The sequence below is a fragment of the Hypanus sabinus genome, chromosome 6 (assembly GCF_030144855.1).
Source record: "Hypanus sabinus isolate sHypSab1 chromosome 6, sHypSab1.hap1, whole genome shotgun sequence".
NCBI classification, from domain to species: Eukaryota; Metazoa; Chordata; class Chondrichthyes; order Myliobatiformes; family Dasyatidae; genus Hypanus; species Hypanus sabinus.
In genome coordinates, this window is record NC_082711.1 from 86,605,476 (window position 1) to 86,620,277 (window position 14,802).

At 41.6% G+C, this 14,802-nt stretch overlaps 1 protein-coding gene across 1 annotated transcript in view; it reads right to left on the reverse strand.

The window, feature by feature from the left end:
• The window catches only part of LOC132395166 (BPTI/Kunitz domain-containing protein-like), a 68,407-nt gene that overhangs the window by 42,041 nt on the left and 11,564 nt on the right, over nt 1-14,802 (reverse strand). The gene's annotated exons all lie outside the window — the stretch shown is intronic.

The window sequence follows — 14,802 nt, forward strand, 5'->3', positions numbered from 1 at the left end:
TCAGGCTGCACTGATAGCATCAGCTTTTAGTTAATGTTACGGCATTTAATTAGCAGTCCTGTTGGCCCAGTGTTTATTTCTATTCCTTGGTTCTATACAGTTCTTATTAAACCTTAGTGAACCCTTTATTCCGTCTCATTATCTCTCGCTTTGCTCTTGGGTCATCATAGAACTCCTGTCAGTAAGACCTGACCTTCAAAATGAGAGAGAACAGCTGAAATCGGCACTGAATTGTGTTGGTCAGGTGGGGGAGAAGTTAAAGTCGGTGGAGGCTGGGCTAACAGAATTGTCTCCCACAGTGTGACACCTTCTCTCAGCAGGGCAAGCTCAGTCCATGCTGGAAGAACAAGTGTCAACGATGGTTCAGAAACTCACAACAGACAGCCAGAATCAGGTGGCACCATTACTGCTCTCACTGCCCCTATCGGTCCATGACCTGGGAAAGAAAACTAGTAATAAATAAATAAATTAGTAATTTAGACAGACGCTGTTAAATGAGCACTATTAAATTGGTCTTAGGTCACTGCTTTCGAGCCACTGTGACACGTAGTGAGTTAGAGAGGTTTTAGTTAGCGACCCTGTTGCCCTGTAATATATTGGACCACAAGACCATAACATATAATTTTCCTTTGTTTTGTACAGTTCTTATTAAAACTCGGTGAAGTTCTTTCTGTGTCTGTCCCTCCCTCTGCACTCGGCCTATCACTAAATTTCAGTCTTGCAGAATATTGTCCTCCTTTGTTATTATAATAGTGATCTTTTCAGTTGAAATCAATTACATTCATTGATCTGGCATGTGCCAGGGTCAGGGACCTTTGGGATCAGCCGCAGAGCATTCTGAAAGGGAGGGTGGACAGCCTGATGTCTATGCTGATGGCTGGGTTAAACAGGGTGAGGTGCTGCAACATGAATTTAAGGAGCTGCACAGCAGAATTGGATTTTTTCCCAGTGTCACATGATCCTGAGTATTGGATAGGAGGATAGCAGACATCCCACCTCCCCGGAAGTTCCGGGAGTCTCCCGCAAATTGATGGCGCTACCTCCGTGAAATGAGTTTTTGCAGGGTGGGATATCTGGGATAGGTCAGATGAATGTGTGACAAATGCATCAGGTGGAAAACAGAGCTTCATTTTGAATTATTGGAAACATTAATGGGGTTGGTGGGAATAATTAATGTGCCATACGGATGGGTTACATCTGGGCGAACTCGGTATGGCACAGCTGGAAGGATACGATTAAATATTCCCGTTTCAGTCTGCTGCAGCTGAGAAGCGCAACTGCAGCCATAGTTTGTACGGTTAATAAAGATGTTTTAACGTGTTTGGACAATCTATCGTTGCTTAAAACCGATGGAAATAATGCTGGAATCCTCGCTCGGAGAATTCGTCAGAAAAGTGGCGATCGCTCCGGGCTACAAGTACGTTTAAAAAAAGATTTCCATCACAGATCCCAACTATCTTGCTAGCAAGCATACAGTCTCTGCTAAATAAAAATGATGATATCAGAGCTAGCGTGCGTCCATTCCTCCACGGAAACCTGGTTAAACCCTCCGTACCGGACTCAGCGATTCCGATTGACAGGTTCGCTAAACACCATCTCTCAAAGGCAGAGGGTAGTGTGTGCTTCATGATCAACTGCACTTGGTACACAAATGTGTCAATGATGTCCCAATTCTGCTCACCAGAACTGGAATTTCTCGCAATGAAGTGTCGGCCGTTTAACCTGCCGCGGGATCGTCTTTCCACCTCAGGCTAATGTCAAATAGGCTCTAAATGATCTGAGCAATGGGATTAACATGCACGGAACAGCACACCCTGACGTCTTCGCCATCATTTTGGGCTAGCTTGAAAAAGTTTCTAAATAATTACAATCAACAAATCACTCTTAGTACCAGAGAAAGCACACTGAGCCACTGTTAACCACCATCAAGAATACCTACCGTGTTATCCCTCACCAACACTTCGGAAAGTCTGATCACCCGACTGTACTTCTACTCGCTGAGTACGGGCAGAGACTGAAGATTGCAGCAACAGTAGTGAGTACCAATAAGATATGGACAAGAGAAGCACAGGAGCGTCTACGGGACTGCTTTGGACTAGACTGTATTCAAAGATTCATCTTCGAATCTGGTTAAGAACGCCGCAGTTGTTACAGACTTCAATAAAACCTCTGGGGATGTGTGTGTGCCCAAGAAAACTTGCTGTACATTCCCAAACCGAAAGCCATGGATGAAACCAGAAGTTCGTGGTCTGCTCAAGGCTAGAACTGTGACGTTTAAGTCTGGTGACCCAGGACTGTACATGAAAAATAGGCTTGAATTGCGAAGGACTAGTTCAAGAGCGAAGGTATAATTCTACGGGAGGTTGGAGGTGACATCGGATGCATGTCAACTCTGGCAGGATTTGCAGGACATTACTTCCTACAAAGTAGCACAAATGGCAGCAAAGCTTCACGACCAGATGAGTTCAACTCACTCTGTGCCTGCTTTGAAAGGGAGAATATAACTACAACTGTGACGATACCTGCAGCAATCGGTGACCCTGTGATCTCAGTCTCGGAGGTTGTCTTTCTGGAAGGTGAACCGGACAAGGCAGAAAGCATCGATGGAGTACCTGATATGGCTCTAAAAACATGCCAACCAACTGGCAGGTGTATTCAAGGACATTTTCAACCACTCATTGCTATGGTCGGAAGTGCCCACCTGCTTCAAAAGAGCAACAATTGTATCAGTGCCCAAGAAGAGTAGTGTGAGCTGTCTTAAGAACTATTGCCCAGTAGCACTCGTATCTATGGTGATGAAATGCTTTCAGAGTTTGGTCATGCCTAGAATGAACTTTTGCCTCAGCAAGGACCAGGACGCACTGCTATTTGCCTATCACCACAATAGGTCTACGGCACACGCAATGTCAATGGCTCTTCACACGTCTTAGATCACCTGGACAGCACAAACTCCTATGTCAGGATGCCGTTCATTGACTAGAGGTCAGCATTTAACACTATCATTCCCGCAGTCCTGAATGATAGGAACAGGGCTCTACACCTCCCTCAGCCATTGGATCCTCAACTTCCTAACCTGAAGACCACAATTTGTGTGGGTTGGTAATAACATCTTCTCCCCATGACGATCAACACTGGCGGATCTCAGGAATGCGTGCTAACCCTACTACTCTACTTCCTCTATACCCATAACTCCAAACAACTGTAAAAATATAGGTTGCTAAATATAAGATTTCTACAGTTATATTAAAAGCAAGAGGGTAGTGAGGGAAAAAATTGGCCCCTTAGAGAATCAGAGTGGTCAGCTATGTGTGGAGCTGAGGGAGATGGGAGAGATTTTGAACGATTTCTTCTCTTCAGTATTCACTAAGGAGAAGGATATTGAATTGTGTAAGGTATGGGAAACAAGTAAGGAAGTTATGGAACCTATGACAATTAAAGAGGTGGAAGTACTGGTGCTTTTAAGAAATTTAAAAGTGGATAAATCTCTGGGTCCTGACAGGATATTCCCCAGGACCTTGAGGGAAGTTTGTGTAGAAATAGCAGGAGCTCTGACGGAGATCTTTAATATGTCATTAGAAACGGGGATTGTGCCAGAGGATTGGCTTATTGCTCATGTGGTTCCATTGTTTAAAAAGGATTCTAGAAGTAAGCCTAGCAATTATAGACCTGTCAGTTTGACATCAGTGGTGGGTAAATTAATGGAAAGTATTCTTAGAGATAGTATTAATAATTATCTGGATAGACAGGATCTGATTAGGAGTAGCCAGCATGGATTTGTGCGTGGAAGGTCATGTTTGACAAACCTTATTGAATTTTTTGAAGAAGTTACGAGGAATGTTGACGAGGGTAAGGCAGTGGATGTCGTCTATATGGACTTCAGCAAAGCCTTTGACAAAGTTCCACATGGAAGGTTAGTTAAGAAGGTTCAGTCGTTAGGTATTAATGCTGGAGTAATAAAATTGATTGAACAGTGGCTAGATGGGAGATGCCAGAGAGTAGTGGTGGATAATTGTTTATCGGGATGGAGGCCGGAGACTAGCAGGGTGCCTCAGGGATCTGTTTTGGCCCCAATGTTGTTTGTAATATACATAAATGATCTGGATGATGGGGTGGTAAATTGGATTAGTAAGTATGCCGATGATACTAAGGTAGGAGGTGTTGTGGATAATGAGGTGGGTTTTCAAAGCTTGCAGGGAGATTTATGCCAGTTAGAAGAATGGGCTGAACATTGGCAGATGGGGTTTAATGCTGAGAAGTGTGAGGTTCTACATTTTGGCAGGAATAATCCAAATAGAACATACAGGGTAAATGGTAGGGCATTGAGGAATGCAGTGGAACAGAGAGATCTAGGAATAACAGTGCATAGTTCCCTGAAGGTGGAGTGTCATGTAGATAGGGTGGTGAAGAAGGCTTTAGGAATGCTGGCCTTTATAAATCAGAGCATTGAGTACAGAAGTTGGGATGTGATGTTAAAATTGTACAAGGCATTGGTAAGGCCAAATTTAGAATATTCTGTGCAGTTCTGGTCACCGAATTATAGGAAAGATATCAATAAATTAGAGAGAGTGCAGAGCCGATTTACTAGGATGTTACCTGGGTTTCAGCACTTAAGTTACAGGGAAAGGTTGAACAAGTTAGGTCTCTATTCATTGGAGCGTAGAAGGTTGAGGGTGGATTTGATCGAGGTATTTAAAATTTTGAGAGGGATAGATAGAGTTGACGTGAATAGGCTGTTTCTATTGAGGGTAGGGGAGAGGACATGATCTGAGAGTTAGGGGGCAGAAGTTTAAGGGAAACATGAGGGGGTATTTCTTTACTCAGAGAGTGATAGCTGTGTGGAATGAGCTTCCTGTAGAAGTAGTAGAGGCCAGTGCAGTTGTGTCATTTAAGGTAAAATTGGATAGGTATATGGACAGGAAGGGAGTGGAGGGTTATGGGCTGAGTGCAGGTAGGTGGGACTAGGTGAGATTAAGAGTTCGGCACGGACTAGGAGGGCCGAGATGGCCTGTTTCCGTGCTGTGATTGTTATATGGTTATATGGTCTACAAATTACGATGGGAGATAGAAAATCATGTCAAAAGGGCAATGTTACCATATCCATGGCTTATTTCAATATGCAGGTAGGTTTAGAAAATTAGGTTGCTGCTGGATCCCAAGAAGGGTTATCTCTAGAATGCCGATGAGATGGCTTTTTAGAGCAGCTCATTGTTGAGCTCACTAGGGAATCAGCCATTCTGAAGTGGATGTTGTGCAATGAACCAGAATTGATTAGAGAGCTTAAGGTAAAGGGACCCATAGAAGGAGGGTGATCATAATATGATAGAAACCTCCCTGCAATTTGAGAAAGAGAAGCTCATGTCAAATATATCCGTATCAAAGGAGTTACAGAGGTATGATAGAAGAGCTAGCCAAAAACACTGCTGGGATGATGACGGAGCAGCAATGGCTGGAATTTCTGGGAATAATTTCAAGGCACAAGATACGTATCTATATCCCAAACAGGAAGAAGTATTCAGAAGGAAGGATGACACGACCAATGCTGACATGAATGAAAATCAGAATCAGGATCAGGTTTAATATCACTTAATTATAGTGCCTCTGAAAAGTGTTCACCACCCCACCCCACCCCCTTGGAAGTGTTAATGTTTTATTGTTTACAACATTGAATCACAATGGATTGAATTTGGCTTTTTTGACACTGATCAACAGGTAAAAAACTCTTTTGTATCAAACTGAAAGCAGATCTCTACGAAGTGATCAAAAGTGATCAAATATAAAACACAAAATAATTGGTTGCATAAGTATTCACACCCTTAATATGACACATCAGATCATCACTGGTGTAGCCAGTTGGTTGTAGAAGTCAGATAATTAGCTAAATGCAGATCACTAGTGTACAGCCATGGTATTTCTACTGATTGTGATAAAATTACACCTGTATCTGGAATGTCCAACTGCTGGTGAGTCAGTATCCTGGAAAAAACTACACCATCAAGACAAAAGAACACTCCAGCAACTCTGTGAAAAGTTTATTGCAAAGCACAAGTCACGGGATGGACACAAAAAACTTTCCAAGTCATTGAATATCCCTTGGAGTACGTACAGTTAAGTCACTCATCAAAAAATGGAAAACATATGGCACAGCTGTAAATCTGTTTAGAGCAGGTCATCCTCAAAAACCGAGTGACTGTGCAATGAGGGGATTAATGAGTGAGGTTACCAAGAGACATGTGACCACTCTGAAGGAGTTACAAGCTTCAGTGACTGAGATGGTTGAAAGGTACAATTTAATGTCAGAGAAATGTATACAATCTACATCCTGAAACGCTTTTTCTTCACAAACATCCACCAAAACAGGAGAGCCCCAAAGAATGAAGAACAGTTAAATGTTAGAACCCCAAGGTCCCCACTCCAGCTCCCCCCTCCTGCATGTAAGCGGCAACAAGCAACAATCCCTTCTCCCCCCCCCCCCCACCAGCAGAAACAAAGCATCAGCACCACCACTGAGCTCTCAAGTGTAAGTAAAGCAATAGCAAAGACACAGACTTGCAGTTACCCCAAAGACTTCGGTATTCAACTTACCGCAGGTTCTCTCCCTCCCTAATAAGCGAGTAAGGAGTGTCTCCATTTTCCCAGCGAGTGTGGACACATAACAAACAACTCATTGGTTTAGGATGTTAAAAGTCCGTTATGTCGCTTTTCTCAAGCTCTGCACATACAACAACTGTTGCCCGGGTGCTTCACCAGTTGCAGCTCTGTGGGAGTGCCAAAGAAAGAGTAATTGTTGAAAAAAACTCACATGAAATCTCAGCTAGAGTTTGCCAAAAGGCATGTGGGAGACTTGGAAGCCACTTGGAAGAAGGATCTATGGTCTGATGAAACCAAAATAGAGTTTTCTGGCCATCAGAATAAATGCTATGTTTGGCACAAAGCCAAACACCGCACATCATCAAAAACACACCATCCCTACCATGAAGCATGGTGGTGGCTGCATCGTGCTGTGGGAATGCTTTATTGCAGCAGGCCCTGGAAAGGTTCTGGAGGTAGAGGGTAAAAAGACAATGAAAACCTGATGAAGTCTGCAAGAGAACTGTGATTTGGGAGAAGATTTGTTTTACAGCAAGATAATGACCTCAAGCATAAAGCCAAAGCTACACAGGGATGGCTTAAAAACAACAAAGTGAATGTCCTGGAGTGGCCAAGTCAGAATCCAGACCTCAATCCCATTGAGGATTTGTAGCTGGACTTGAAAAGGACTGTTCACTCATAATCCCATGCAATCTAAGAGACCTTCAGCAGCTTTGTAAAGAAGAATTGGGAAAAAATTGCACTGTCCGGATGTGCATAGCTGATAGAGACAAATCAACACATACTCAAGGCAGTAATTGCTGCCAAAGGGGCATCTATTAAATACTGACTTGAAGGGGGTGAGTACTGATGCAATTAATTATTTTGTGTTTTACAATTTGTAATTCATTTAAATCACTTTATAGAGATATGTTTTCACTTTGACACAAAAGAGACTTTTTCTCTTGATCAGTGTCAAAAAAGTCCAATTAAATCCATTGGGATTCGATGTTGTAAAACAAAAAAACCGGAAAACTTCCAAGGGGGTTCAATACTTTTATAGGCACCGTAAGTAGTGCAAAAAAAAGGAAATTAAGTAAAACAAAAAGTAATGAGGTAGTGTTCCTGTGTTCAATCTCCATTCAAACATCAGATGGCAGAGGAGAAGAGGTGGTTCCTGAACCTGAAGGGGATCAATATTTCTGCAAGCAGGTTTGTTAGAACTGTTGGGGAGGGCTTAAACTAACTTGGCGGGGGGGAGGGGTGGGAACCAGAGTGCAGGGACTCAGAATAGGACGGATGGTAAAAAGTAAAGATAACGTGCAGTCAGATTGTCAGGAAGGGCAGGAAGTTGTTAGCAGCATTTGATGGCTCTGGGCATGTATTCATTGGAATCATAAAAATGAGGGGCAGGGGTCTCATAAAAACCTATCGATCATTGAAAAGCCTTGATAAGGTGGATCTGGTGAGGATGTTTCCTTCGGTTGAAACACATAGGTCTAGGACCATAGGACAAAGCCTCAGAAGGAAGATGACCAGTTAGGAATTTATTTAGCCTGAGAGTAGTGAATTTGTGAAATTCATTGCCTCAGAGAGCTGTGGAGACCAAGTTAATGAATATATTAAAGGAAGAGATTGATGGATTCTTGATTGTCAGGGCATGAAGGGTTATGAGGAGAAGGCAGGAGATTGGGGCCGAGAGGGAAATGAATGAGCCATGACAGAATGATGGAGCAGGCTTGATGGGCCAAATGGCCTAATTCTTCTCCTATATCTTAAGTTTGTATGGATTCAATTTTCCCATAATATAGTAGCATGTACAGTTAGTTTTCAGTTTGCATTCATGAAAATATAAAGAATATGAATTGCAAGTGAATCTAGTAATTCAAAGCTATAATATTACATTACATAACAAAAATATAAATAATTTTCTGAGCTTTTCTTTTTGAAACAGAGCTTGCATACCCTTTCTACTTGTGTTAGTTTCTCAGCCTTATCTGTCCCACGTCCATGTCGGAGATAGGTCACAGAACATAAGCATTGTTACTTTGCATACATAAAAATTAACTTGCGACAGTTTCTATGGAAAGACACAATTGTGAAGGCAGAAAAGAAAGTAGATTTATATTGATATCAACTCAAATAAATTATTGAAATGATCTGAGGGAGTGCTTGTTTCAACAAGCGGTTATCTGAGGTAAGAAGAGTGCCCATTTTGCATGAACATTGTGCAAATGATCTACTTCCATTTATTTTCATTTTAAATGACTGCCATTTTAAAATTATTTAATAAATTTTCCCACAGCTATGATTCCAAATCTTTCCACAGATAAATTCCACAGGGCCTTATAAAGCCGCAGCATCACATCCTTGCTCTTGTATTCTAGACCTTTTAAAAAGAATGAGAACATTGCATTTGCCTTCCTCACCACCAAATCTACTTGCAAGACAACCTTTAGGGTGTTCTGCACAAGTACTCCCAAGTCCTTTTGCATCTCAGATTTTTGGATTTTCTCCCCATTTAGAAAATAGTCTGTGCATTTATTTTTTCTACCAAAGTGCATGGGCATGCATTTTCCAACATTGTATTTCATTTTCCACTTCCTTGCCCATTCTCCTAATCGGGTTAAGTCCTTCCACAGCCTACTTGTCTCCTCAACACTACCTGCCCCTCCACCAATCTCATATCATCTTCAAACTTGACAATCCCTACCACTACCCTGGCCTGGGTGACTTATGTGCCCTTGAGTATTTCAGCTTTTTGAGCACCTTCTCCCTTGTAATAGTAACTGCAATCACTTTTCTTCCCTTGCACCATTCAACATCAGGCATACTGCTAGTGTCTTCCACAATGAAAACGGATGCAAAATACTCATATAGTTCATCTGCCATTGCCTTGGTTCCCATTATTATTTCTCTGACCTTATTTTTTTATCAGTTCTAGATCCACTCTCATCTCTTTGTCTTACATATTTGAAAAAGCTTTTAATATCCATTTTGATATTGTTTGCTAGCTTGCTTTCATATTTCATCTTTTCCCTCCTAATGATTCTTTTAAAAGGTTCCAAGTCTTCTGTCTAACACTAATTTTTGCTTTGTTGTATGCCCTCACTTTTACTCTCACAGTAGCTTTGTCTTCCCCCGTCAATCACAGATTTTTCTATTTTGCCATTTAAGTATTGCTTTGTTTTAGGAATACATCTATCCTGCACCTTCCTCATTTTTCCCAGAAACTCACACCATTGCTACTCTGCTGTCATCCCTGCCAGCATCTGCTTCCAATTTACTTTGGCCATCTTCTTTCTCATACCATAGTAATTTCCCTTACTCCACTGAAATATTGCTCATCTGACTTCACTTTCTCCCTGTCAAATTTCAAATTGAACCGATTATATTGTGATCACTGTCTCCGAAGGGTTCTTTTACCTTAAGCTCACTAAATACCTCCAGTTCATCACATAGCACACAATCCAGTTTTGCTGATCCCCTAGTAGGCTAAGTGACAAACTGCTCAAAAAAGGCATTTCATAGGCGTTCAACAAACTCACTCTCTTAAGAGCCACTATGGACCTGATTTTCCCATTTGACTTGCATGTTGAAATCTCCCATGACTATCATAACATTGCCCTTCTGACACACCTTTTCTATCTCTCATTGTAATCTGAGGTCCATATTCCAGCTAATACGTATATTGGAAGGGCTACCTGGAGAAGAAGAATTTCAGAGTTGTATACTTCGATAATAAATGAACCTTCAAACCTTTTATAATTGAATTCTTACAAAGAGCAACAGAAGATTACCAGGTGTTGCAAGGATCCATGTTACCTGGATGACATCACTATTACCAGTAAGGATGACAAGGAACATCTGTAAAAACATTCAGACAGTGTTAAAAAGATTAGAAGATAATGGACTCAGAGCACAATGCACGAGGTGTGAATCACTTACGATTGGTGCACTAGGATGACACAATAGTGCAGAGAAAATTCAAGCAGTGTTGGATGCCCCAAGGCCAAAGGTCATGTCACAGTTGTGATCCTATTTAGGATTTGTTAATTACTATGACAGGTTCCTGTCAAACCCGGCTACTGTGCTCACCCTTGTACTCATTACTACAGATCAGTAAGAAATGACAATGGACAAAGCAGTGTGAGATGCCTTTCAAAATGGTAAAGGAAATGGTGACATCAGACATCGTACTCACATGTTATGGTTCACATCATCCAGCAAGTGTTGCCTGTGACCCCTTGCCTTATGGTACAGATGTAGACATGTCGCATGTTATGAGTGATGGATGTGAACGCCTTTAAACTTTGCATCACAGTCCCTTACTGCTGCAGAGAAAAATTTCGCACAAATTGACAGAGAGGCCTTGAGTCTGGCTTGAGGTGTAATGCCTTTCTAATTGAACCCATATGGGAGAAAGTTTACCCTTGTTACTCATCATCAACCACTAGTGCCAATTTTCAGTCCACAGAAGGGTGTTCCACTAACAGCAACAGCATGAATGCAGATAATGGCTTTGTTTCTCAGAGCACACAATTACAAGAGGGAATTTAAGAGAATGACAAATCATGGAATTGCTGTTGGATTGTCTCATTTACCCTTGAAAAAGGAAGTTCTGGAAAAAATAACATAAAAAGACATTCCTCCTGACATAGTCTCCCTAATGCAAATTCAACCTATTATGGCAGAGATAATCCAAAGGTAAACAAAAGAAGACCCCCCACACTGTTTCAGGTCTGCATTACCACCAAAACTGGGAGGGCCGTGCAATAATAGCTCCAGTTTCCCCATTTTTACCAGCGAAGAAATGAACTTGCTCTTGATGAAGGTTGACCTATGTGGGGTTTAAGAGTTGTTGTCCTATCCAAGCTGAGAACAGAAGTGCTAGAGGAGCTACATGGCTGTCATCTAGCCATGGTTAAAATGAAAACGTTGGCTTGAAGCTTTGCTGGTGGCCTGGAATATAACAACAGATTGAGCAGCTTGCCATGCACTGTATAGAATGCCAACATGCCCAGAGCATCACCTCTCCAGCCCTGGGAATGAGCGGCATTACCCTGGCAGAGGAGTCATGTAGATTCTGAAAGTCTATTCATGGGCACAAATTTGTTGTAGTAGTAGATGCAGCTACAAGTTGGCCAGAAGTGTTGCCAATACTCTTCAGTACAGCCACATACACTGTTGATGTATTGAAAAGCCTCCTTGCAAGGACTGGTGTTGAAGAACACTTGGTCAGTGACAATGGACTACAGTTGGCGGAAAACAGTTTCAATCATTCCTGAAAATGAATGAACAAAGACATGTTACATCTGCACTGTACACCCAGCTACAAATGGCTTAGCAAATGGACTTGTCCAGAGACTGAAGAACACACAGTGAGGAATGTCAGCAGAACACACTACACTATCATTGAACCAGAAGCTCACCAACTTCCTCCTTGCATATTGCAATGCAGCACACTCGACAACTAACAACTCACCAGCTATGCTGTTCCTGGGTTGTCCCTTGTACTCGTGCTCCGATCTCCTCAAACCCAATCTCAGAAGGAGTATGCAGGACAAACAGCTGACATGAATTCAAACAAGAAGGTTCGGTGTTTCATTCCTGGACAAGTAGTCCGGGTGAGGGACTGGAGAGTGGAGAGGTGATCAAAAATGGGTACTCGGCAAGATTGAGGATAGAACTCTACCACTCTCCTACACTGAGGAAATTGAGTCCAATATCCTCTGGAGACACATCGATCAGTTGAAGAGAGCAGAGTTAATTAATAGAGAAGAAAGGTGGCTCCCACTATCAGAACCACTTCCAGCATTGAGAGTCAACTCCTACAACCACCACGGATGTGGACCCAGAACCTGAGGTTGTTTCACAGCCAGAAGTCTCACCTGCCAATCAGAATGACTCCCCCTTGTCAGCAAAGATGTTATCCCACAGCAGTAAGATTTCCTCCACAGCAATTAAATCTCTAGGCTTGAAAGGCACAATTTAAAATTTACTATGCTATGATGGTTGTACACAAGTAGTTGTATTACATAGCGTGCTGTGCATATGGTTGAAACAATTCTCTGTCAAGTTGGTTTATAGCTAAGCAGGGAGGAGTGTTCTGTATTTATTATTTCAATATTTGAGCAATCTTGTATATGTATTGTTTTATTAAGCATTCTTGTTCATGTAAATAATTAATTACAGGCTATATGGAAAAATACATTAATTGCATACATCATCATGCTGCACTTTTTTTAAAAGCTCAAACATCTTTTTCCCCTTTCTGAAGAAAAAATGTGCCGCAATTCAACATGTAGGTAGGTGTCTCGGGCCATTTTAAAACTTTCTTGTGGCTACTTATGTTTTATAACTCCAATGCATAAAACTATTAGAACGAGAAACACAGAGTCAGGAAGATGCACTTGTACTTTGTTTTCACTTTAGTGAAGTGCACATTTATTTATTGAGATAGAGTGCAGAATAGGCCCTTCCAGCCATGCCACCCAGCAATCCCCTGATTTACAACGATTAATGAACCAACTGATAAATCTTTGAACTGTGGGAGGAAACCAGAGCACTGAGAGGAAATCCATGTGGTCACTCCTAACAGGCAGCAGTGGGAATTGAACTCAGTTGCCTGTACTGTAAAGTGTTGTGCTAACCACTACACTACTGTGTCATGATGTATGCCAAAAACAAATATTATGCACAATTCATAATGAATTATGTAAACAAGATCCTTAACCAAACATTATATTTACAACTTTACTGAAATATTAAAACACAACAAATTGGGCAATGGCTGCTTATTGAGATGATGTGTTCAATTTATGAGGAGACACTGGAGGAGATGAGTTTAAGAGAAAATATAATTGAGATATGTAAAGTTTCGAAGAGATACGCAGAGATATGCATATAAGTGAAATGTTTAGGGAAGGTGGACTGCAGGAATCTCTTCCCCTTATAAAACTAGGTGCATTCATTTTGGGTAGGAGAATTTGAGAGGACATGATGGGGTCCTTAATCACTCAATGAGTGGTGGGTACCTGTAATGAATTGTTGGAAAGAATGGTGTAAGTTGAGTCACTGAATGTATTAGAGGTGTTTGGATAAGCATTTCAGTTTCCTAGACATTGAAGACTATGGGCCAAGTGCCGGAATAGGAGGATGAAGGCCCAGTGGTCACCATAGTCATGGTGGGGAGAATGACAGAGCATGGACACAGGACATTCTATCAACCTCAATCTTAAATTACTGACCCTTAACTATGCCCCTTGCTCAAGTTTCTTCCACAAATGAAAGCATCTGGAGATGGACTGTGTCATTCTCTCTAGGGATGTTACGTGTTTCAATAAGACCATCCCTCACAGAGCATAGAACAGTACAGCAGAGGATCAGGCCCTTCAGCCCAAAATCTTGTGTTGAACCAATTAAATTAGTAAACCAATTCAATCCTCAAATCTCCTAAAGAATATAGATCTAATTTTGTTAGGCACTCTTTCTAATTACTAGTCTAGGAAATCACTTCTTAAGTACATCCAATCCAAATCTATCTTTTAATTTTTCATTTGTTGAGCAAAGATACATGGCCCCCCAGGAGTGGTGTCATCAGTACCTGTACAATTCTAATAACACTTCCTTATTTCTAAACTGCAACATCCTTTCAAAAAATGCAAATGTGCCATTTCAAATGCTAACATTCTGACTTTGTGCTAATGACCAGCTGTCCTTCTGCACATTGCTCATCTGTAATCTAAAAGGCAGGATAATAATCTGGGTGCACAGCTGTATAAGTTATAATGTATGGGGGGGAATATCATTTCTGAGCTACTCCACTAAGTGAACACAATTGTTAGGCCAAGTCCAAGGAAGAACACAGGCACAATATCTATGCTGAAGCACTCTAAGTGATGCACGTATTAATGTACCACAAAGGACACATCTATACTGACTAGAAAAAGAGGGTGTGTTTAATGTCCATGTATTGTGAAAAATTTCTGCTCACCACCTTTCCACACCAACCTCTTTAGAGAGATCCTCCAGAAGGACAACAACCTCATCATGGTTTGCAGGCTTTTCTCTCAATGACCCAGAGAGCTCTGTTGGCTGGAGTCAAAGCTTTATGCTTTGGCTCTTGGTAGGGTCTCCTATGCCAAACGAGTCAAAGGGCAGAGGCCAGACTAAAAGTGGTCCACTGGTCCTCCAGGTTTGGGGGTTCGGTCAGGGCTAACAACCATGACTGGT